The 23,935-nt window shown below is 45.4% G+C and overlaps 1 protein-coding gene across 2 annotated transcripts in view; it reads right to left on the minus strand.

Moving 5' to 3' along the window:
- Positions 1-23,935, minus strand: part of kcnj13 (potassium inwardly rectifying channel subfamily J member 13) — a 64,297-nt gene that overhangs the window by 7,532 nt on the left and 32,830 nt on the right. The gene's annotated exons all lie outside the window — the stretch shown is intronic.

The raw sequence follows: 23,935 nt of genomic DNA on the forward strand, positions 1-23,935 counted from the left end.
CTGCTACACCATAATTAAGGATGCATACCACTCTGTGGCTCGTGCAGCTTTAGGACTTTCAGACCACTGTCTAGTTCATCTACAGGCAGGAACTAAAAACTTCTAAGCCTGTGGTTAGGACTGTGAGGAAGTGGACAGTGGAGTCAAGGCAGGACCTACAAGCCTGCTTTGACTGCACCGATTGGGGAGTTTTTGAAGCTGCAACTTCAGACCTGCATGAACTCACTGACACAGTTTTTGTGAGGATCTGTGTGTGCAGACTAAAACCTTCTGCACGTATAACAACGACAAACTTTGGTTTACACCGAACCTCAGGAGGCTGCGCAAAGTCAAGGAGGAGGCCTACAGGAGCGGCGACTGGGACCTGTTTAAGCAGACAAGAAACACACTGAACCGAGAGGTCAGGAAAGCCAGGAGGTGTTACGGGGAGAGCCTGGAGAGACACCTCTGCCAATCCTGATCCCTCAACAGTGTGGAAAGGTCTGCAGAGCATCACGGGCTTCAAGAAACGAACACCCCGTCCTGTGGAGAGCCCAAGGCTTGCTGACCAGCTAAACAGGTTCTACTGCAGGTAGACCGATCAAGGTCCTCCCACACAACAGGACCTCCTGCAGCACAATCAACATACTCACCACTCCCCACAACCGCTCTGTCCACACCTCCATCACTGTTGTCACCTACTCTCTCTCTTGCAGAGGCCGCGCCCGCACTCCAGATCCGCGGGGAGGAAGTGCGCCAGATGTTCCGGGGACAAAAGATCAAGAAGGCCCAGATGGCATGTCACCTTCCTGCTTTAAAGTCTGTGCTGAGCAGCTGGCACCCACCTTTGCACGGATCTTCAACCGTTCCCTGGAGCTGTGTGAGGTGCCCTCATGCTTCAAGAGCTCCACCATCATTCCAGTGGCCAAGAAGCCCGCCATCACAGGTTTGAATGACTATAGACCTGTCGCTCTGACATCTGTGGTCATGAAATCTTTCGAGAGGTTAGTGCTGAACCACCTGAAGGATGTCACGGGCCCCCTGCTTGACCCCCTCCATTTTGTCTACCGGGCAAACAGGTCGGTGGATGATGCGGTCAACATGGGACTGCACTACATCCTGCACCATCTAGAAACCCCAGGAACGTACGCCAGGATCCTGTTTGTGGACTTTAGCTCGGCGTTCAACACCATCGCTCCTGATATCCTCCAACAGAAGCTCATCCAGCTCGCGGTGCCTGCCTCCACCTGTCAGTGGATCACCAGCTTCCTGACCAACAGGAGACAGCGTGTGAGGCTGGGGAGCATCACATCTGACACCCGGACCACCAATACTGGCGCCCCTCAGGGGTGCGTCCTCTCCCCACTGCTCTTCTCTCTCTACATCAACGATTTCTCCTCAGGTGACTCTCCTGTGAAGCTCCTGAAGTATGCCGACGACACGACTCTCATCGGACTGATCCGGGACGTTGATGAGACTGCATACAGACAGGAGGTGGAGCGGCTGGTCCACTGGTGCAGCCAAAACCACCTGGAGCTGAACCTGCTCAAGACCGTGGAGATGACAGTGGACTTCAGGCGAGACCCTTCACCACTTTCACCTCTCACTATCCGCCAGAGATGGGGACTCGAGTCACTGTGACTTGGACTCGAGTCGCTGTTTTGATGACTTGTGACTTGACTTGACAAAAAATGAAAAAAACTTGAGACTCGACTTGGACTTGGAAGTTCGGGACTTGACTGGACTTGAGACACGATGACTTGAATGACTTCAGTGTTATTTAGTTGATGTTTTTAGTTTGAATATAAACTTAATACCGTATTTGCCGGTGTATAAGTCGACTCGGTGTATAAGTCGACCCCCTAAAATTCGACGGAAATTTACGATTTTATGATATATCCTTTGTATAAGTCGAGCTCAATTGTTGCATTATATTAAACTTCAAAATTCAATCAGAAATATGCTAAATTTATTGACGAAATGTGTTCAAATTCGCGAGTTTGTAGCGAGCGATCTATACGCCATTTTAAATATTATTTACTTCATGACCCTGTGATATTACGCGCCGAGAGAGACTAACAACAATGAACACTCTTAGTAACTGGTTTATTTTTAGTTAAGAAACTACAAATTATAATTATAAAGTGATTGCCGGTACATAGAGTTCAAAATTCGTCTTCATCGTCACTATTTCCGAAAAGCTTGTTCCATTCGTTTTCGTTTAGTTTGTCGTCATAAAGGGCATCTTCTTGGTCTTCTCTATCCTGAGAGCGTTTGGCGAATATTCTCTAAGTGCCAACGGCTCTTGCGCCATAAAGAGTCCGCCCCGGCTGGTTCCCCATTTTCGGCCAGAACAAGTGAAAATTCGGCCTCTTCCCCTGGAAGTCGGGCCAAGTTTGGCGAATATTTTCTAAGTGCCAACGACTCAACCGCCGTAAAGTGTCCGCCTCGGCTGGTTCCCCATGTCGGCCACCACAAGTGAAAATTCGGCCTCTTCCCCTGGAAGTCTGGCTAAGTTTGGCAAATATTTTCAAAGTGCGAACGACTCAACCGCCGTAAAGTGTCCGCCTCGCCTGGTTCCCCGTGTCGGCCACCACAAGTGAAAATTCGGCCTCTTCCCCTGGAAGTCCGGCCAAGTTTGGCGAATATTTTCTAAGTGCCAACGACTCAACCGCCGTAAAGTGTCCGCCTCGGCTGGTTCCCCGTGTCGGCCACCACAAGTGAAAATTCGGCCTCTTCCCCTGGAAGTCCGGCCAAGTTTGGCGAATATTTTCTAAGTGCCAACGACTCAACCGCCGTAAAGTGTCCGCCTCGGCTAGTTCCCCGTGTCGGCCACCACAAGTGAAAATTCGGCCTCTTCCCCTGGAAGTCCGGCCAAGTTTGGCGAATATTTTCTAAGTGCCAATGACTCAACCGCCGTAAAGTGTCCGCCTCGGCTGGTTCCTCCGGTGCCAACGACATTCATTTAGACATGGCGATTGAATGTTTACGTACCGGTAGTTATTGTCGTTGCTTGACGCACGATGACTCGCACATTCGCTCAATACCCAGTACTTCCCCCTAGCAGTCATCGTCGCTGCCTGGCTTTCGATGTCCGTTATTGAGGTGAGAATATTTGAAATTGTTGCTGAGGATGCGTGTTAATGCGACGAACGCTTTATAATGATTCAGTTTCTCGCTGTTTGATGAGCCTGACGGACGCACACCCACGCACAATGAGATGCATGAGAAACGGCCTTGGTTACCATCACATTTGAAGCGATGAATACGAAGTTAAATTTCATGACTCGGTGTATAAGTCGAGGTCGATTTTTTTCGGTCGATTTTGGATCAAAAAAGGTCGACTAATACACCGGCAAATACGGTAATACATTTAAAAAAATAATATCGATAACACGGTAGGAGCACAGTCTAAGAAAGGCGTTGTCATGATTGGATCACTACCCTGTCAATCAATCAGTCGTGCCCTCTCTACCTACCGAATGTGTTTATTGGAGAATCACGCCCCTTTATATCAGACATGCGCAAACATGTCAGCGGGAGCGGTACCGCGAGTCATCACCTTCGGCTATCGCAATTACTTTTATGACAGCAAAAGACGGACAGCACAGTGCGAAATATGCAACAAAAACATTTCTGACAATGTTGAAAATTGAAGTTTATAGAGCTCTGGTGTCTCCAGATGTTACAGATGAAACATAAAATGTTTCTAATGCTCTTTGTGTTGGTTCTTTCAGATTATTTTTAGATTATTTTTTCATATTTGTAACTCAAATGTGTCAGACACTGTTGGCAGACGTTCATTTGTTTAGATTGAGCTGTCAATAAATCATTGTACGAGGTAATTTCTTTTTTGTTTGATTCCATGGTGTATTTTACTGAATATCTGTAATTACAGTGGAAATCCAAATTATTGTCATAATTTTTAAACAGGTTGGACACATTGGACAATGATGGTTACTTAAAGTTACTGATATCTTGTCTTTTCACTACTAAGATCAGATTCTGCGGGTAAAATTGCAATAATAATTGACTTGACTTGCCCAAGAAAAAAATGATTTGGGACTTACTTGAGACTTGAAGGTTAAGACTTGAGACTTACTTGAGACTTGCACATGTGTGACTTGGTCCCATCTCTGCTATTCGCAGTAATACTATTCTCTCCACAGACACCTTCAAGTTCCTGGAAACCACAATCTCTCGGGACCTGAAATGGACCGGCCACATAGTCCGAAAGAAGGCCCAGCAGAGGCTGTACTTCCTGAGACAGCTCAAGAAGTTCAACCTGCCGCGGGAGCTGCTGAAGACCTTCTACAATGCCATCATCCAGTCTGTCCTCTGCACCTCCATCACTGTCTGGTTTGGATCGGCCTCCAAACAAGACAAGCATAGACTGCAACGGACAATCAGGACTGCAGAAAAGATAATTGGAATCAACCTCCCATCTATCCAAGACTTGTACTTGTCCAGGACCAGGAAACGTGCAAGTAACATCTCTACAGACCTTTCTCACCCAGGTTGCAGTCTGTTTGAACTACGCCCCTCCGGACGGCATTATAGAGCTCTGTACACTAAAACCAGCAGACGCAGAGACAGCTTCTTCCCCCAGGCTGTTGCTCTGATGAACTCACACCACTCTTAGAGTCTCAGAGTCATTGCTGTGCAATAACATCCTGCTCTCCACACCTTTTTTGAATTGTCTACACTGTTTGTACTGTGTCCTCTCTGCATCCATTGCAGCCTGGTCATCCTGGAAGAGGGACCATCCCATCTGTGGTCTCTTCTCAAGGTTTCTCATTTCCCCTAGTTGGAGTTTTGAGTTTTTCCTTGCCCTCCTGGGAGTTTAAGATCAGGCAATGTTTGAGAATATTTGTCATTTTTCACATGTCCTGAGTGTTGTTGGTCACCTAAATGTTGAACAGAGGCTGTGATGTACCGAAGTCAAATTCCTTGTTTGGCACGCTCAAACATGGCGAATAAAAACTCTTGAACCTTGAATCTTCAACTGTGAATTGTATGATTTTTAAATACAGTGGAGCCTTGGTTTTCGAACGTCCCGGTTCTCGAACAAATTGGTATTCGAACAAAAAATTTGAGATTTTTTTGCTTCGGATGTCGGACGAAATTCGGTTGTTGAACCTCGCGAGATGAGCCGAGAGGACCCGTATGCTAACTGACTCCGTTCGTTATTACATTCTCGTTACTCTGAGGATTGCATCACCTCTGATCATGCCTCCAAAGGAAGCAAATGGAAGCAGTAAAGCCATCCTAAAACACAAAGACGCTCCTAAAGCAATGCGACAGTGAGCGCCAGGCGCGCTGCGGTTGCGCGATCGGACCAAATTAAGCTCCCTGCGCACTGAAGTCCACTTAAATATTGGAAAGTCCATATTTTCTAAATTTTAGCGACGGCTCTGTCACAATAATCCGACCAGCGCGGTGTAGTTGCGCGGTCGGCGGCGCGCTACGGTTGCGCGTTCCACGGTGCGCTGCATTTGCACGATTGGACAAAATTAAGCTCCCTGCGCACTGAGGTCCACTTAAATCTTGGAAAGTACATCAGAACTTTACAAATATTTTCTAAATTTCAGCGACGGCTCTGTCACAATAATGCGACCAGCGCGGTACAGTTGCGCGGTCGGCGACGCGCTATGGTTGCGCGTTCGGCGGTGCGCTGCAGATGCACGATCGGGCAAAAATGCGCAAATGGAAAAAAATGCTTAAAAAAGGCGTTCTTTTGCTTGGAACGGATGAATTCTTTTCCATTATTTGTAATGGGAAAACATAATTCGGAATTCGAACGATTCACTTCTCGAACAGCCTTCTGGAATGGATTGTGGTCGAAAACCGAGGCTCCACTGTAATTAATTTCCATTTTATTGCATGAAATAAGTATTTGATACAGCAGAAAAAAACAGAACTTAATATTTGGTGCAGCAACCTTTGTTTGCTATTACAGAGATCAGACGTTTCCTGTAGTTCTTGATTAGGTTTGCACACACTGCAGCAGGGATTTTGGCCCACTCCTTCATACAGATCTTCTCCAGAGGCTTCAGGTTTCGGTGCTGTTGCTGGCCCACATGGACTTTAAGCTCCCTCCCAAGATTCTCTATTGGATTCAGGTCTGGAGACTGGCTATGTCATTCCAGGACCTTGAGATGTTTCCTATGGAGCCACTCCTTAGTTGCCCTGGCTATGTGTTTTGGGTCGTTGTCATGCTGGAAGACCCAGCTGCGACCCATCTTCAATGCTCTTACTGAGGGAAGGAGGTTGTTGGCCAAGATCTCATGATACATGGCCCCATCCATCCTTCCCTGAATACGGTGCAGTCGTCGTGTTCCCTTTGCAGAAAAGCATCCCCAAAGAATGATTTTTCCACCACCATGCTTCACAGTTGGGATGGTGTTCTTGGGGTTGTACTCATCATTCTTCTTCCTCCAAACACGACGAGTGGTTTAAACCAAAAAGTTATATTTTTGTCTCATCAGACCACATCAGGTCATGTGGTCTGATGAGACAAAAATAGATGCCAGGGAGTTCGTCACCACCTGTCTGGTTTGCTCTCGGGGGAAGTCCTCTCACCATCGCCCCACGGGTCTACTACAACCTCTCACTGTTGACTGATTTCATCACTGGTCTGCCTCCCTCAGATGGAAACATGGTCATATTGACCGTGGTTGACAGATTCGCCAAGATGGTTCATTTCGTTCCATTGCCCAAACTTTCCTCCGCCATTGAGACTGCTGATATAATGATGGATCATGTCTTCAAGCTTCATCGCATCCCCATTGACATTGTTTCTGACCAGGGTCCCCAGTTCACTTCACAGGTATGGCATGCTTTCTATAGGGCTCTGGGAGCATCCTCTAGCCCAGGGGTCAGGAACCTTTTTGGAGGACAGAGCGATACATGCCCATATTTTACAAATAACTTCCCGTGAGAGCCATACCATTTAAAAAAAACCGATAGGCTAGATACAATTAAATGCATGTATTTTAATTAAGGCCAACGATTTTTTTTGTGTACTAATGTATTCCTTTTAATAACGTCACCAAAAGAGCCATATCTGGCTAGCGAGCCATAGGTTCCCGACGCCTGCTCTAGCCTGTCTTCTGGTTATCATCCCCAAACCAATGAACAGTCAGAGAGAGACAATCAGGACCTGGTCTGTTTTGGCCTACCTTCCAGCCTCTTAGAGTAAACCTTTGGGTCGAATATTCCCACAATTCCCTCACTTCCTCTTCCACGGGTATGTCTCCTTTCATGGTCGCCTATGGATATCAGCCTCCATTTTTCCCCTCCCAGGAACACGAGGTCACTGTTCTCTCTGTCAGTGCTCATCTTCGACAATGTCGCACCATCTGGAGATATGCCAGAGCTGCAGTGTCCTGCACAGCCCAGCAATCGTCAACTGGCTGACAGACGTCGATCCTACTGCCCCAGGCAGATGTTTTGGCTCTCCAACTGTGACCTACGGGTCCACCCCACTTTTTATGTCTCTCTCCTGAAGTCGGTCTCCTCTAGTCCCCTCAGCCCTCTTTCTGAGCCTCCTGCCCCACCACTGGTTATTGACGTTCATCCTGCTTAAACTCTCCCCAAGATTTTGGATGTACGTTGCCGGTATTTCAGTATTTGGTTGACTGGTAGGGTTACAGTCCCGAGGAACCCTCCTGGACATTGAGGTCCTTTATCCTCGACCCTTTCCGCCTCCAGGACTTCAACCGTGAATTCCCTCATAAGCCTGGTAAGGCACCAGGTGATGCCAGTGGAGGGGGAGGGCTACTGTTATGACTGTCGGTCCTTGATTATGTCAGTGACTTTTGACCTTTATTGGTCACATAGATCAGTGGTTCTCAAACTTTTTTCAGTGATGTACCCCCTTTGAAATAGTTTTTCAGCCAAGTACCCCCTGACCAGCGCAACACATTTCTGGTCGAAAAGAAAGAGGTACAGGATTGTCCCATCAGTGTTTGATTTATTAAAGTTAAACAACTTGTAGCGGTGTATCTGACAGACACATTTATGTTTCAAACATTGCATATAGAAACAAAAACGGTAAACAGTAAACAGTGACCACCAAGAAGGCATAAACCCTTTCAAAACCCAAATACTGTATGCTGAACACTGCTAATTTATATAAATCTTTCTTGTAATAATCTCTTGCAAGGAAATAAAAATATACATAACTAAAAATGTGTTCACAAAAATATAAATAAATAATATCTTGTTTACAAAATAAATTGATAACTTAATAATAAAGATTTGCTCATAAAAAATAATCAACTTTACCTCTTTTGGGATAAAAAAAAAAACTTTTTTCCTCTTAAAATTGAATTGTTGCATTGAACATTTGATTTTGATTTGACAAGCATTGAACAAGCATTGAACAGTGTTGAAGCTTGAATGAGTCTTTTGCAGTCATACTACATTTTAGTGAGAAACGTGGAGCTATGGTGAACGGTTTTTGGGCTTTAGCTACGAGGAAAGAAACCGCATAAGGAGCTTTCAGGGCTTTGGCTGATGTAGTGGAGGCTTTTCGCATTGTGTCTTGGGATGACTTGAAGTCAAAAAGTTTCCTTCTAAAGAACTCCGGTGGTTTACCAGGCAGGGGGAACAAAATCTCACAGGGGAACCAAATCGAGCTTTAGCCACATCTCCATGTTACAGTGCGCCATCAAGGCAGCCGCAGGTGACTGCTATTGGTTTGTGGAGTGAATACTGAATATAAAACATACATTTGTATTTCATCAAACTTTTTGTAACTAATTCTCAAGACAATCAGGCTTACCGTTTTTTTTTTTTTTGTTTTTTTTTTTAATACCGGTATATATTTTTGTAAAATCTCACGTACCCCCATTTGAGAACCACTGACATAGACGATCATTGATTATGTTAGTGATGACTTTATTTGTTCACATAGGAGTAGATACTATATACTTGAGTTCAGGTGGTGCCAGTTGAGGAGAGGTTACTGTTATGACTGTTGGTCCTTGATTATGTTACTGGCTTTGCCCTTTATGACTGTCGGTCCTTGATTATGTTAGTGGCTTTGGCCCTTTATTGGTCGCATAGACGATCATTGATTATGTTAGTGACTTAGTTTATTTGTTCACATAGGATTACATACATAATTTTCTATATATATACTTGAGTGACTCAGTTACACTTTGCCAGAACGTTTTGCCATCTATGCTTTCAGCGTCCAGGTCTGCTCTCTGTTGTTACTTTGAAATTTTGTACATAAATACTTTTTGGTTTCCCACTCATGTCTACTGTCTGCTTCTGGGTCCAAATCCTGCATTAAACGTGACATGTGTGTATGTATAAAACACCAACGCCAATAAAAAAGCGACCACATTAGCGAGTTATTTGTGTGGTTAACAAGTATTGGGTCTTGCACCTGTTACAATATATAAATGATTCCAGAATTTTCCATAATATACATGTAACGTGTCTTTCCTCCTACAGTGTGTACGTGAACTCTGACAGCCAGATGCATGTGTAAAAGGCAGAGAGCTGGAGTCTTGTCCTCTCCAGAGTTTCTATTTCTATGTCAATATTGTTGCCAGGTGATTAGAGCAGTTCCCAGCTGGAAATCTGTCTGAGGAACACAGCAACATGCAGAGTAGGAATGTGTCTTTCATCTGCAGGGAGCTCCAAACTTATCAGACTGCACAGCTCAACACTGATCTCTTTAGCCAGTTATTTTTCCACATTTAATAAAATTTTATATAGAATTTTCCTTGAAGATTTTCTTTTGCACAGTACATATGTTACATTCAGAATGACAACAACACGAAAAAGTTCAGGGGATTTTAAGTAATTTTGTGGTCTCGTGCACAGGTGTCAAACGAGTTGGCGTTAAAGGTCATGTTGCCCTATTTGATGTCAAGTGGACCAGTGAGATGATAGCATAATAAATAAATGATACACAAATAAAAATAATACTTTGTTTTAATATAAAGCACGGGGCGGCTCGGTGGCGTTGGTGGGTAGCACGTCTGCCTCACAGTTAGGAGGGTGCGGGTTCGATTCCACCTCCGGCCCTCCCTGTGTGGAGTTTGCATGTTCTCCCCGGGCCCGCGTGGGTTTTCTCCGGGCACTCCGGTTTCCTCCCACATTCCAAAAACATGCTTGGTAGGCCGATTGAAGACTCCAAATTGTCCCTAGGTGTGAGTGTGAGTGCGATTGGTTGTCTGTCTCTGTGTGCCCTGCGATTGGCTGGCAACCAGTTCAGGGTGTCCCCCGCCTACTGCCCGATGACGGCTGGGATAGGCTCCAGCACGCCCGCGACCCCCGTGGGGACTAAGCGGTTCAGAAAATGGATGGATGGATGAATATAAAGCACACAAAGAAGTTACTTTCCTGTGGTAAAACGTAAAAACAATCTCTCATTTGTTGAAGTGGAAGTCAAGTAACAAAAATTCTCTACAATAATCTACTTGAGAAAACATTCGGGCATATGCATTAAACATTGTAAAGAAAACTTGAATCGGCAAAAAAATATTTTAAAACGTTTTTATGATTAACATTTGAAATGCAAAACCTAACCTAAATTCAAGTGTAAAGCAGTGTCCAATTCACATTACAACAAATAATGATACCAAATAAAGTCCCAACCTGTCCTTCTCTGGCCCATTTTACATTATGACATGTAGTTCATTGGGGGAGGGGTGAATTTATTGATCCGACCCCCAAGAACTTTGTATGCATGACAAATACTTGGGAAGAAAAACAAGAAAATAAACGGAGTAATGGAAAGAAAAATATCAGCCTTACCACCTCATGTTGGTCAATTAGCACAGTTTACAGTTGATAACTTGCTTCTGAGTGACTCACGTCAATAATGTATAGACTTAGACTTAGACTTAGACTTAGACTCAACTTTATTAATCCCTTGGGAATACTCCTTCAGTATGGAGATCTATAAATAACCATATTTATGCATTATGGTTAATGCGTCATAATTTTGTCTTTCTTGGCCTAATTTCGACCTAATTTATGTTTTTTTCCAATTTTAATAGTATACCATTTCTGATTTCATGACATCATATTAAAAGACAAGCCATATTGCTTCATTGCTTTAATATCAAATGTAGTAGAATGTAAACGTAATAATATCAAAATGCTATTCCTTCATCACCTTAATACAGTGGTTCTTAACCTTTTTGGAGGTACCGAACCCCATTAGGTTCATATGTGCATTCACCGAACCCCTCTTTGGGGGGGGGGGGGATAAACGAACCCCATCTGTTTCATGTGCGCATTCACCGAACCCCTCTATAGGAGGAAGGGGGGGGGGGGTTGGGCAATGACATACCAGCTCTGCCGAACCCCTGAAGCAGACTCACCGAACCCCTCGGGTTCGATCGAACCCAGGTTAAGAACCACTGCCGTAATATATCAGATTTTTAAACCTAGTTGTTTATTGTGTTAGGATTGTCTTAAGGCGTGATTATTTTACACATCACATCAGTACTAAAGTACGCATTATTAGGTACTCATACTTCGTTCACAATCATTCCTTTTCCCATTATTGCTTCTGTGTAGGTGTTAATCAACATTTGTCAGTGCCTCCCCAGTCATGAACCTCACCGCACGTCACTGCATAGGGTGCCTCTGACATAAAACATACAGAAATAATGTGTAGAATTTATATATTTTATGGCATTATAAAACCGATAAGATTATGCCAAACCAAATTCTTGGTGGTGAGGCTGAAAACAAACACATTTTTAACAATTATAATTACTAGCAATTACCAAAGCAACGATTAATTTTCAGAACTTTAAGCAGAACTGGCGACCCCCGTGGGGTCAAACGGTATAGAAAATGGATGGATGGATGGTGTTACGAGACAAAGCAAATGCCATTTAGTCATAGCGACTGTTAAAAGCACAAAAACTAACCTAACCACAATCATTGTCTTTATGAACTGAAGTGATTGACAAGGAGAGGATCAATTAAAAATCTCTAATTAAAACCCTTGTGCAGTAATTTATTCAGTAGTGGAGAAAAGTTGGGTCACTGTCAGCCATAGATGCACAAAAAGGACAAACAAGGCCGCTCACTCGTGAAGCTACTGGCGGCCATCTTGCGTTGCCACTTGCAAAGAGCACCAAACTTGACAAGACTTAACTTGATTTCTCTGGTGTGTTGTATTATTTCTTATTATTATTTTCTATTCTTCTGGTCAGAATTTGCCAGTGTGAGGTATACAGTTGTACCTATAAGCATGGGAGATCTTCTAAATCCACATACCATCAGTAAGAATGCAATTGTACATTTTCATTTACAAGTTATATTTTCTGAGTGTTACTGGGCAGTCCTTGATGACCACTATCCTGCATGTTTTACCTCCTCCAACAGATGTGATTTAAATGATCAGCTAGATCTAGTGGCAACAACAAAAAAACATATACTCAACTTGAGTAAACACACTAGATCAGTCTTCAAAAGCATGTGTGCTCGAGCTCAGAGTATGCTTCTGTGATACTTAACATTTTAGTCAGTTGAGTGAACACATTTACAGTTAATCTGTTTAACAAACACAAAGCAATCTTGTCTACCAGCTCAATTAATTTTATGCTAAATAGTTCATGTATAATGTGCAGTATGACCTTAATAATGAGGTAGTAAAAGCATCATACTGTAAAGTGGTCACATGTTTATCACGTGCTGCAAGAGGATTCACTATACTGGGCCAGTCTGTTAGAGCTGTCCTTAGCAATTTAGAGCATCTCTAAACACATAGCTAGTATTGCTTTCTTTTCCAATTTTAAAGGAAACATAAGGTAGGAAGAGGCCTTTTCAATTGTCTGCACACCCATTAAGTGTGAAAGTATGAATAAATTATGAAAGTAAAACATCACATTTTATGATTTGCCCATTTCCTAATGTGTGTCAACAGCAAGGCTTGTGTGATGTTGTTTTGCATTGCACTAGTTTTGTAAAAATGGGTGGAACGGTGACACACTGGCTCACAGTTAGGTGGGTGCGGGTTCAATTCCACCTCCGACACTCGCTGTGTGGAGTTTGCATGTTCTCCCGTGCCCGCGTAGATTTTCGCCGGGCACTCCGGTTTCCTCCCACATCCCCAAAACATGCTTATTAGGCCGATTGAGCACTCCAAATTGCCCCAAGGTGTGAGTGCCAGTTATGGATGGTTAGTGTCTGTGTGCCCTGCGATTGGCTGGCAAGCTGTTTTAAAACATTTTAAAGCGAAAACACAAACTCCAGCTGAATCGGCCACCACAGGTCAATTAAAGGCCATATCATAAAAATGCGTCTTTAAACGTGTCTTAAATGTTTGTAATGAGGTAGCAGTTCTAATATCCATTGGTAGGGCATTCCAAAGCTCTGGAGCCCAAATAGAAAATGCTCTAGACCCTGCAGACATCTTTTTGGCCCTCCGGGTCACTAAAAGCCTAGCATTTTGTGAGCGGAGGTTACGGGACAGAACGTAAGGAACAACTAGGTCGACGAGATACAAAGGCGCTAAGCCATGCAATGATTTATAGGTTAATAGAAGAACCTTCAAGTCACATCTTAAATCAGGGATGTCAAAGTCAAACACACCGAGGGCCAAAAAAACAAATTTGCTACAAGCCGAGGGCCGGACTGGTTCAATGTTTATTAAAATATATCGGAATGATTGCACATAGCCTTTTGAACTAAGACCTAACACAGTGTACATTATTTAATGATTAAATGAATATGGCAATATTTTGTAATGGCTCTGTCACTAACTTCAAGGGAAAACATTTTCAACAGCCAAACAGCAAAAAATTCAATTGTTTTAAAAACAAAATGTGTTTCTTAATATCAACATAAATGCATAAGTAAAAGTGCATGCATTATAAACTGAAAATGTATTATTGTGCTGCTCTATGATCTACCGATCATTGCTTTCAAATCGTAAAATAAAAAAATAATCAAATCAGTTGTATTCTTTCTCATGGCTCTTATCTGCAATTTTCCCTTGGTCCATTCAACTGAAAAATAAATATAAATAAATAAAATTCAAACATTTACGGCACACAGACAAAACAATACTTTCTTCAAAGAAAAATCACGTCTTGTAGAAACACATGTAAAAATGTAACCGAATTAAAAAACGGAAAATACGTTACTGTTCTGTGATGCTCACTTGTCTGAGGCTGAGCCTGATACTTAGAGGTGTCTCATTGTTTGTACAAGTTCATCAATGTTCGGGGTTAGGCTCTGAGGCTCAAAACCCGTTTTTGATCAACTCTCCTTCTGCAAAGGGCCGGGCTGATTTGGCGATCTCTTTTGCCACAATAAAGCTAGCCTTGGCAGCAGCCTCGCTTTGTGATTTAGCATACGTGAACATAGCCTGTCTGGACTTAAGGCCTCGTTTTAATTCTTCCACCTTCTGTAGCTTTTGTTCATATTCCATATTCTTGTCTTGGTCTGTGTGTTTCTTAGACGTTTGATAGTGCCTTCTTAAATTTAATTCTTTCATTACAGCCGCATTTTCTCCACACAGAAGACACACAGGTTTGCCTCTTACCTCCGTAAACATGTACTCTGCCTCCCACCTGGCCTGAAAACCTCTGTTCTCAGCGTCCACCTTACGTTTAGCCATTTTTGAGGAGGGGGGTATCAGAAAGTTGAACTCTGCTCTGACTACTGATGAATAATGAAGCCGCTTGTGCGAGCTGCAGGGACATCGCGGGCTACCGTTGCATTGTGGGAAATGTAGTGTTGGTGCGTGCAAAACACCAGCGGGCGGCTGTGGCCTACGGGCCGGTTCTAATAGTAATTCAATATCACTTCACAGGTTTCTTTTATATCAAACAAATGGTTTTAGGTTATTCACCTGACATGTTTCGGCGGTTTCTTCCGCCTTCATCAGAGTGTCACAGATGTGATGGTGACGCGTCTTTATCAGCTGATCGACGAAGGCGCGGCTCACCTGTCAGATTTGACAGGTGAGCCACGCCCTCCGCTGTCCATTCACCTCTCCAGAATGCTGTTCCAGGTTTGAGAGAGCATATAGGCTCCCTCATCCCTGTTGATGGTTCTCGGGCCCCGCTTGCGGATCTCGATAGCCTCCCTGATCCAACGCTGATAACCAAAGGTGCAGAACAGGTAAAAAACAAAGGATACAAAACACAGGGGAAAAGAAAGAAACAAACAGGGAAACAAGAACCCAGCGGAATGGTGATTTTGCCGTATGTGAGAGGAATTACGGAACGCATCAAAAGAGCCATGAATAAACACAACATAACCACACCTATCAAACCACATACAACACTCCGTCAAATACTGGTCCACCCAAAAGACAAAGTCAACCCGGATAACAAATGCAATTCCATATACGAAATTCCATGCAAATCATGCAATAAATCATACATTGGAGAGACAGGGAGAAACTTCATCACAAGAAAAATAGAACACAAGAAGGAGTGTGAGAAGGAGACGGCAACAAGACAAACAAGAGCAATAAAACTACAAGCAGAACAGGAGCACTACAAGTCAGCCATAACCGATCACTGTAAAAGAGAAAACCACATCATGGACTGGGAGAAGGCCAGAGTCATCCGCACTGAAGAAAATAAACATCAGCGTTGGATCAGGGAGGCTATCGAGATCCGCAAGCGGGGCCCGAGAACCATCAACAGGGATGAGGGAGCCTATATGCTCTCTCAAACCTGGAACAGCATTCTGGAGAGGTGAATGGACAGCGGAGGGCGTGGCTCACCTGTCAAATCTGACAGGTGAGCCGCGCCTTCGTCGATCAGCTGATAAAGACGCGTCACCATCACATCTGTGACACTCTGATGAAGGCGGAAGAAACCGCCGAAACATGTCAGGTGAATAACCTAGAACCATTTGTTTGATATAAAAGAAACCTGTGAAGTGATTAAATAAGGAAAAACAAAATGAACTTAGTACAATTAGTAATTCAATATCATCCAGGGGGCCATAGATAATCAATTCGCGGGCCGGATCTGGCCCGCGGGCCGTAACTCTGACATATGTGTCTTAAATGGACTGGGATCCAATGTAAGTTGGCTAATATTGGGGTAATGTGATCAAATTTTCTTGTCCGTGAGAACAGTCTTGCAGCTGCATTTTGTACTAACTGTAGACTTTTGATACTGGATTTTGGAAGACCAGAGAATAATGTGTTACAGTAATCCAGGCACGACATAATAAATGCATATATAATAGTTTCTGCATCACCGGTTGAAAAAATCGGACGAATCTTAGCAATATTACGGAGGTGAAAAAATTGAATTCTAGTTATTTTTGCTTTTGAAAGGATAGCGTTTGGTCAAATATTACCCCGAGATTAGTTACAGTATCGCTCTGAGTGATAGTACAGTTATTCATAGTTATAGTGGTTTCCTCAAATAAGTGGTGATAACGAGCTGGACCAATTATCAACATCTTAGTTTTATCTGGGTTAAGACGAAGGAAATTGAGAGACATCCATTGTTTGATATCCGCAAGGCATGCGTCAAGATTACAACAGTCCCGGATTTGTCATCCATAACGGCGTATATAATTGAGTGTCATCCGCGTAACATTGAAAACTAATGTTATATTTACGTATTGTCCCCAAGCGGAATCATATAAATATTAAATAGAATTGGTCTGAGTACCAACCCCTGCGGGACACCACACGTAACGTTATAGAGCTTAGAGTTCGCATTGCCATGGATCACTCAGTGAGTCCTGTCTGATAGATAGGAATAGAACAAGCATAGTGCTGACCCTGAAATACCAACACAGCCTTTAAGGCGCTCTAATAAAATATCAAAGTCTACAGTGTCGAAGGTAGACTACCTGGGCTCAACAGTCACCACCAATTTGTCACTGGATGCTGAAATCTCAAAGCGCATAGGCAAAGCCTCAGCCATTATGGCTAAGCTTCACAAGCGAGTATGGGGAAACCAAAAACTCACAGTGAACACCAAGCTCAAAGTGTACCAGGCTTGCGTCCTCGGAACATTGCTGTATGGTAGTGAGTCATGGACCATCTATGCTCGCCAGGAGGACCGACTGGAAAGGTTTCACATCTGGTGTCTACGTCGGATTCTGGACATCACTTGGCAAGAGCACGTCACGAACACTTCGGTGCTAGAAAAGGCTGGTTCCCTCAGTATGCATCTCCTGCTTTGTCAATGTCGAATATATATATATATTGTCGAATATATATATATATATATATATATATATATATATATATATATATATATATCCTTATCCTCGCATCTCGCCCATTTGTGTCTTGTTCGGGTAGCCCATATTTCATCAGGGTGCTCTGGTTCCCCAGCACCTGACGCAGACCTTGTTTGTCCAGGCGACGTCTGAGCCGGCACGTCTTTCGTTTCTTGTACTCTCATTATCTCTGAGGTAGGCGGTATCGTTAAGGGTCTTGCCTAAGGACCCACACTGACTGTTGGTAAGGTAATCGCTCATTGCTCATATTGTGCCCCTGCCGGGAATCGAACCCGGGTCTCCCGTTTGTAAGTCATGTGACTTACTGATTGAGCTAGTCAGCCGTACCTGTGGTCATTGGAGCACTAGGGGCAGTAACCCCCAAACTGGAGGAGTGGCTGAAACAGATCCCAGGAAAAACATCTGACATCTCAGTCCAGAAAAGTGCAGTACTAGGAACAGCAAAGATACTGCGTAGAACCCTCAAGCTCCCAGGCCTCTGGTAGAGGACCCGAGCTTGAAGGGAAAAAGAGACCACCCACGGAGGGTGAGGAAAACGTTTATATATATATATATATATATATATATATCTCAAAGTCAAAGTCAAAGTCAGCTTATATATATATATATATATATATATATATATATATTCCATATGCCCCCCGCTACTTTTCCGTGCATTTGCCATTCTCATCCCTGAATAATAAGACAGATGAAGTGTTTGAATCCATAGCTATTAGCAAGTGCTGTCTCGGTAGAATGATTAGCTCCAAAACCAGACGGAAAAAATTAAAATCAATTATTGTCGACCATGTAATCAATAAGCTGCTGCGCTACTACTTTTTCAAGAAGTTTTGCTATGAATGGGAGATTTGAAACCGGGCTATAATTACTGAGACAGTCCGGGTCGAGATTTGGTCGCTTAAGTAGCGGTTTAATGATAGCGGTTTTAAAAGCTGTTGGCACTATACCAGAGGAGACAGACAGAATAATTATATTTAAGACGGACGGTCCTAAATCGACCGAAAAAAATCGACCTCGACTTATACACCGAGTCATAAAATTTAACTTCGTATTCATCGCTTCAAATGTGATGGTAACCAAGGCCGTTTCTCATGCATCTCATTGTGCGTTGCACTTAGAAAATTTGAACCGGGCGGCGTGCGCGAGTGCGCGGCCCGCTGGAAGTCCAATGAGGCGCCGCGATCTCCTCCGCGGTGCTTATAAACAGCCGATCCGCTCGGCGGGGGCTATTTTCGGCCACTTGGCGCGTGCGCACGGCCTCCCGGATGTGCCGGGCGGGTGCGTGAGCTCGCCGGCCGCTGGAAGTCCAATGAGGCGCCGCAATCTCCTCCGCGGTGCTTATAAAGTGCCGATCCGCTCGGCTTGGAGCTATTTCTGGCGTCCCGTTGGTGCCGGGCGGCGTGCGCGAGCTCGCCGGCCGCGATCTCCTCCGCGGTGCTTATAAAGTGCCGATCCGCTCGGCTTGGAGCTATTTCCGGCCTCCCGTTGGTGCCGGGCGGCGTGCGTGAGCTCGCCGGCCGCGATCTCCTCCGCGGTGCTTATAAAGTGCCGATCCGCTCGGCTTGGAGCTATTTCCGGCCTCCCGTTGGTGCCGGGCGGCGTGCGCGAGCTCGCCGGCCGCGATCTCCTCCGCGGTGCTTATAAAGTGCCGATCCGCTCGGCTTGGAGCTATTTCCGGCCTCCCGTTGGTGCCGGGCGGCGTGCTCGAGCTCACCGGCCGCGATCTCCTCCGCGGTGCTTATAAAGTGCCGATCCGCTCGGCTTGGAGCTATTTCCGGCCTCCCGTTGGTGCGCGAGCTCGCCGGCCGCGATCTCCTCCGCGGTGCTTATAAACAGCCGCATGCGCACGGCCTCCCGGAATTTGAACACATTTCGTCAATAAATTTCGCATATTGAATTTTGAAGTTTAATATAATGCAACAATTGAGCTCAACTTATACAAAGGATATATCATAAAATCGTAAATTTCCGTCGAATTTTAGGGGGTCGACTTATACACCGAGTCGACCTGTACACCGGCAAATACGGTAGTTTTTCTGGAAGCGGGTCGAGTAAACACGTTGTTTGTTTAGCCACACTAACCCATTGTGTAAGCCTTTCAAAGGACACGCTTTTAAAATTTGAGAGGGTTATTGCATGATCGTCAGCGCCCGTAAACGGCGGTCTCGACTGAGCGATTGGAATGGTCATCTTGATCTCATCCCTAATGGATTCAATCTTTCGAGCAAAAAATTTCATGAACTCGTCAGCTGAGTGTAAGGAGCTATCGGAGGTCGGCTGGCGTAGTGTTAGCTTTGCCACTGTATCAAATAAGTATTTAGGATTGTTTTTATTGAGATTAATAATTTGTAAGAAATAATTATTTTTTGCTAAGATAAGCGCATCTTTGTATTTCAGGAGGCTGTCACGCCAAGGCTGATGGAAAACCTCAAGTTTGGTTAAACGCCCTTTGCACTCACGCTTTCTACATAATTGCTTAGGCAGTCGCGCTACAGAGTCGATGGCATTTAACAATGTTGCATTGAATTCATTTGTAAGAAAATCCATTGAGCCGATATATGCGGGAAGTATGGCAGTTGCCGACGGCAGTAACTCAGATAGAGCAGTCACAGTTACGGAGTTAATATTACAGCTACTGCAATTTTGATTGCGCGCTTGTCTTTGACAGAGAACTAGAATTTCAAATTTTATTAAGTAGTGATCAGATATAACAGTAGTGTATAGCAGTACTGTTATATTGACTGTTGCCAGTCCTTGGGATAATACCAGATCTAAGGTATTTCCATTCTTATGCGTTGCTGCCTTTATGGCTTGCGTAAAACCAAACGTATCAATTAAAGTCTGAAATGCCAAAGTAAGTGGCTCTAACGGTAAATTTATGTGGATATTGAAATCCCCCGTAATTATTATATTATCCGCATTTGTCACTAGATCAGCCACGAATTCTGAAAATTCACCCAGGAAACCAGAGTAAGCCCCGGGTGGACAGTAAATAACAGCAAAATAAAACGACGGTAGAGCTGTCGATCGGACAATGAGAACTTCAAATGTTTTAAATACGTTAATCGAACGAGGCCTAAATCTAAGATCGGAATTAGAGATAAGGGCGACACCCCCACCCTTTTTATGAGGACGCACCACATGCGAGCTCACTAAATTTGGAGGCGAGGCCTTATTAAGTGGCAGCAGCTCATTAGGTTTCAACCAGGTCTCACAAAGACCAAAAATGTTTAGATTATGTTATGTGATGAGGTCATTAACGAGTACTGCTTTCGTGTGAAGTGATCTAATATTCATAAAACCGAGTTTGAGTCTAATCGGTAGATCAGGGTTCGTATCTATCGGAGGATTTTTAAACGAAATACGAGTAAGATTGTGTTGTCTAGGCTCCACATTACCTCTAAAATGTTTATTAGCGCGGCAGTAAGATACGACCATAAGAATTTGATAGTTAAGACTTGGCAAACATGTAATATTAGCGGGAACAGGCACTGTTCCATCAGCGAGACCGGTCAGGGTGGAGTAATTGGATTCGTCTACTATCTCAGTAGAAAGTGTGTCAATGTATGTTGTGGCACTATTCAAACTGTGAAGCTCTAGTCTGCACAAGGAGCTATGTGCATGCTGGGAATCTAGCCTAGCGCGCGTTGACTTTAAGTTAACAGACTCCAAACCCATCTTAACAGGTGGCCTAGTCACTTGTGACCCGGCCTGCTCTAAAGTGACCTGTCATGAATGGCTCAAACAGTAATCTATGTTCCTTGAAAGAGTGAAGGCGCCTTCATGGTTAGGATGAAGGCCGTCCTTCCTCAGCAGGTCGAGACAGCCCCAGAAGGAGGACCAGTTATCTACAAAATACAATCCCTGCTTCTTACATAAACCAGCAATCTATCGATTAAGGGAGACTAATCTACTAAACTGTGGGAATTGTGGCTCGTCATCACACCCTCTACGGGTGCCTGCCTGTCCGGCCAATGGGGCAAAGGTGCCAGCAGTGTGGTAGTTAAACCACTTCTCCAGAGTGTTCCACTCTGCGCCCACCCCTAGGTCTCGCTCATCCACTGCTTCCAGCCACACCACCATCCACTCTGTGGGTTCCAGTACGAAGCTGTTTAAATGGTGCACAGTGGAGCTGGATGGTGTGTGCCTGCCACTGCCGCTGGACACTGCAGCCTCCAGGCCCCTTCTGAATGTATCCACAGTCCGTCGGCTCTTTCCCTGACTGACGATTGAGCCGGGTGCAGAGGACCTGTACGGCTATGGGCAGGTTAAGATTGGCAAGTTTGATACTGCCACCTCTGTGGTGCGCTATGCCTCCAGAACTCTCCCTGCATTCGCCTTTCAGGTGTCTCGCCATGGGACCAACCTTTTTGGATTCGACCTGTTTAGTGCCCTGGGCTTCTCCATCACGGACAACTTGGGCGGCACCATACTGACGGTGGTTGTGCTCTGGCAGCACCGCTTTCACTGATCACCGGGCTGGGATTCCTCACTGCCTTTGACTAACAGCCGCTCCTAGATCCAGCTGTGGGCCCCAGTCATCCAGCCTCTTCGCCACCTGCCCCTCGCCCTACGTGACGATATCATGACCGAGCTGCAGAAACTCCTGGACGCAGGCATCATTGAGCGGGTGGACACATCACAGTGGATCTCCAACCTGGTGGTGGCACAGAAGAAGACGGGCGGCCTACGCCCCTGCATCGATCTCAGGCAGGTGAACAAAGCGGTTATTCCACATAAGTACCCGCTGCCCCACAACAGAGGAGCTCTCGGCCAAGTTTCAGTGGTCTTCTCGAAGCTTGAGCTCCGCCAGGGCTACCTGCAGGTTCCCCTGCACCCACAGAGTCGTAACCTCGCCGCTTTTATTGCGTACATGGGGGTCTTCAGGTACACGCGCATGCCTTTCGGACCTGGCTCCGCCCCCAGCTGTTTCCAAAAGATCATGACCACTATCTTTGCTGGCATCGCAGGCGTGGTCGTGTACCTGGATGATATTGCGGTTCATAGTGCAACGTCAGCCTTACAGGACGACCTCCTTTCCAAGGTGCTGGATATTCTCTCCCACTACAACCTCACGTTGAACACTGAGAAATACACCTTTGCTGCGTTCATCATCGAGTTTGTGGGCTTCCGTCTGACCGCTGATGGCCTCACTCCAACATTGATGCCATCCTGCGCCTGCCCGACGCAACTGTCCTAATTCCTGGGAATGACTGCATTCTACCTGCGTTTCCTCCCCCACTACTCTGAAACCAAGGCACTACCCTCCTCAAACAGAATGTGTTGTGGTCTTGAACTCCTGCCTGCTCCGCAACAGTCCTTTGGGACTGAACACAGTCCTGTGGCGTTTGCCTCGAGGTCCCTCATCCTGACTAAACAGAAATACTCAGTGGGGGAGAGAGAGGCACTGGCATGCGTTTGGGTGTGTGAGAGGTGGCACATGTACCTCTATGGGTGCCACTTCACACTACGGACCAACCACCAGGCATTAACCTCACTCTTGACGACAACTACGCCTGTACCGGTGGTCGCAGAGGTTGCAGGCATATGATTTCACCGCTGTGTTTACACCTGGCAAACCCCTCCAAACAGCTGTCTCCCTGCAGGAGCTTCGAGCAGCTTCCGCACAGGACCCTTTGTTCAGCCAGTTCCGCACGTTCATCCAGGAGGATTGGCCGGCCAAGGTATCGGAGGAGTTAGCGCCTTTCCACCATGTCAAAACCAACCTCTTTTGCTGGAATGACGACTGCATTGCAAGAGGGCTGTGAAGAGTGATCCCTGTGGCCTTAAGACCCCACATCTTAGGCATGGTTCACAAAGGTCACCCAGGCATAGTGAGGGTTAAGCAGCACTGTAGGGGTCTGGTCTGGTGGCCAGGCATTGACACGGACAATTAGATGATGGTGACGGACTGTACAGCTTGCCTCGCCAGTGGCAAGACTGGCCTGCCACCATCTCCACATTTACAGCCCCTACCCTGGTCTGTATCACCTTGGCCCCACATCCAGGTGGACATCTGTGGGGAGCTTCAGGGCACTCCTCACCACCAGCGCTTCCTCCTGGTGGCCTATGATCTTCACTCCAAGTAGCCTGAAGTCCTGCCTGTGGGGTATGTAACCACCAAGGCGGTCGCCGACTTCCTCTCCTCCCTGTTTGCCTGCTGGGGTGTGCCTGACACTCATATAGCACAATAATCTACAAGGCTATGCGGGTAAACTAGTAGTCTACCCGGTTTTGTCAGGTCTCGTCCCCAACTGCTCCACTATGTGTCTGTTGTCTTGGTTTCTGTCTGTGTGCTCGCCCCTCCCCTCCTGTGTGCCCATGATCAGTGTGATTGTTCCCACCTGCCTCTCGTTACCTGTCGTGTATAAAAGTCCTGTCTGCCCCTCAGTCCCTGTCGGATCACTGGTTGCTGTTGTTCGAGGTTGTCGTACTGTCTTGATGCCGTCATGTCCTGCTGTCTTCTTGTTTCACGTCCCGGTCAGTCAGTCAAGTTATTGTTTGTTAAGTCATGTCAGTTTGCCTTTTGAGTTGCTTCAATAAACCCTGGTCCAAGCTGCACTTGGTCGTCCTGCTCCATGCCCCACCCGACCGTGACAGAATGATCCGACCACTACAACGACCAGCGCTTGGACCCCCCTCCACCACCAGCTTCCACTGCGACGCCCGATCCACGTCTGAGCAGGTTCCATCGCCGTGGGCTCGACAGCTGCCGTCGAACTTGCTCCCGCGACTCCGA

Source organism: Syngnathus scovelli, chromosome 7 (assembly GCF_024217435.2).
Source record: "Syngnathus scovelli strain Florida chromosome 7, RoL_Ssco_1.2, whole genome shotgun sequence".
Taxonomy (NCBI): domain Eukaryota; kingdom Metazoa; phylum Chordata; class Actinopteri; order Syngnathiformes; family Syngnathidae; genus Syngnathus; species Syngnathus scovelli.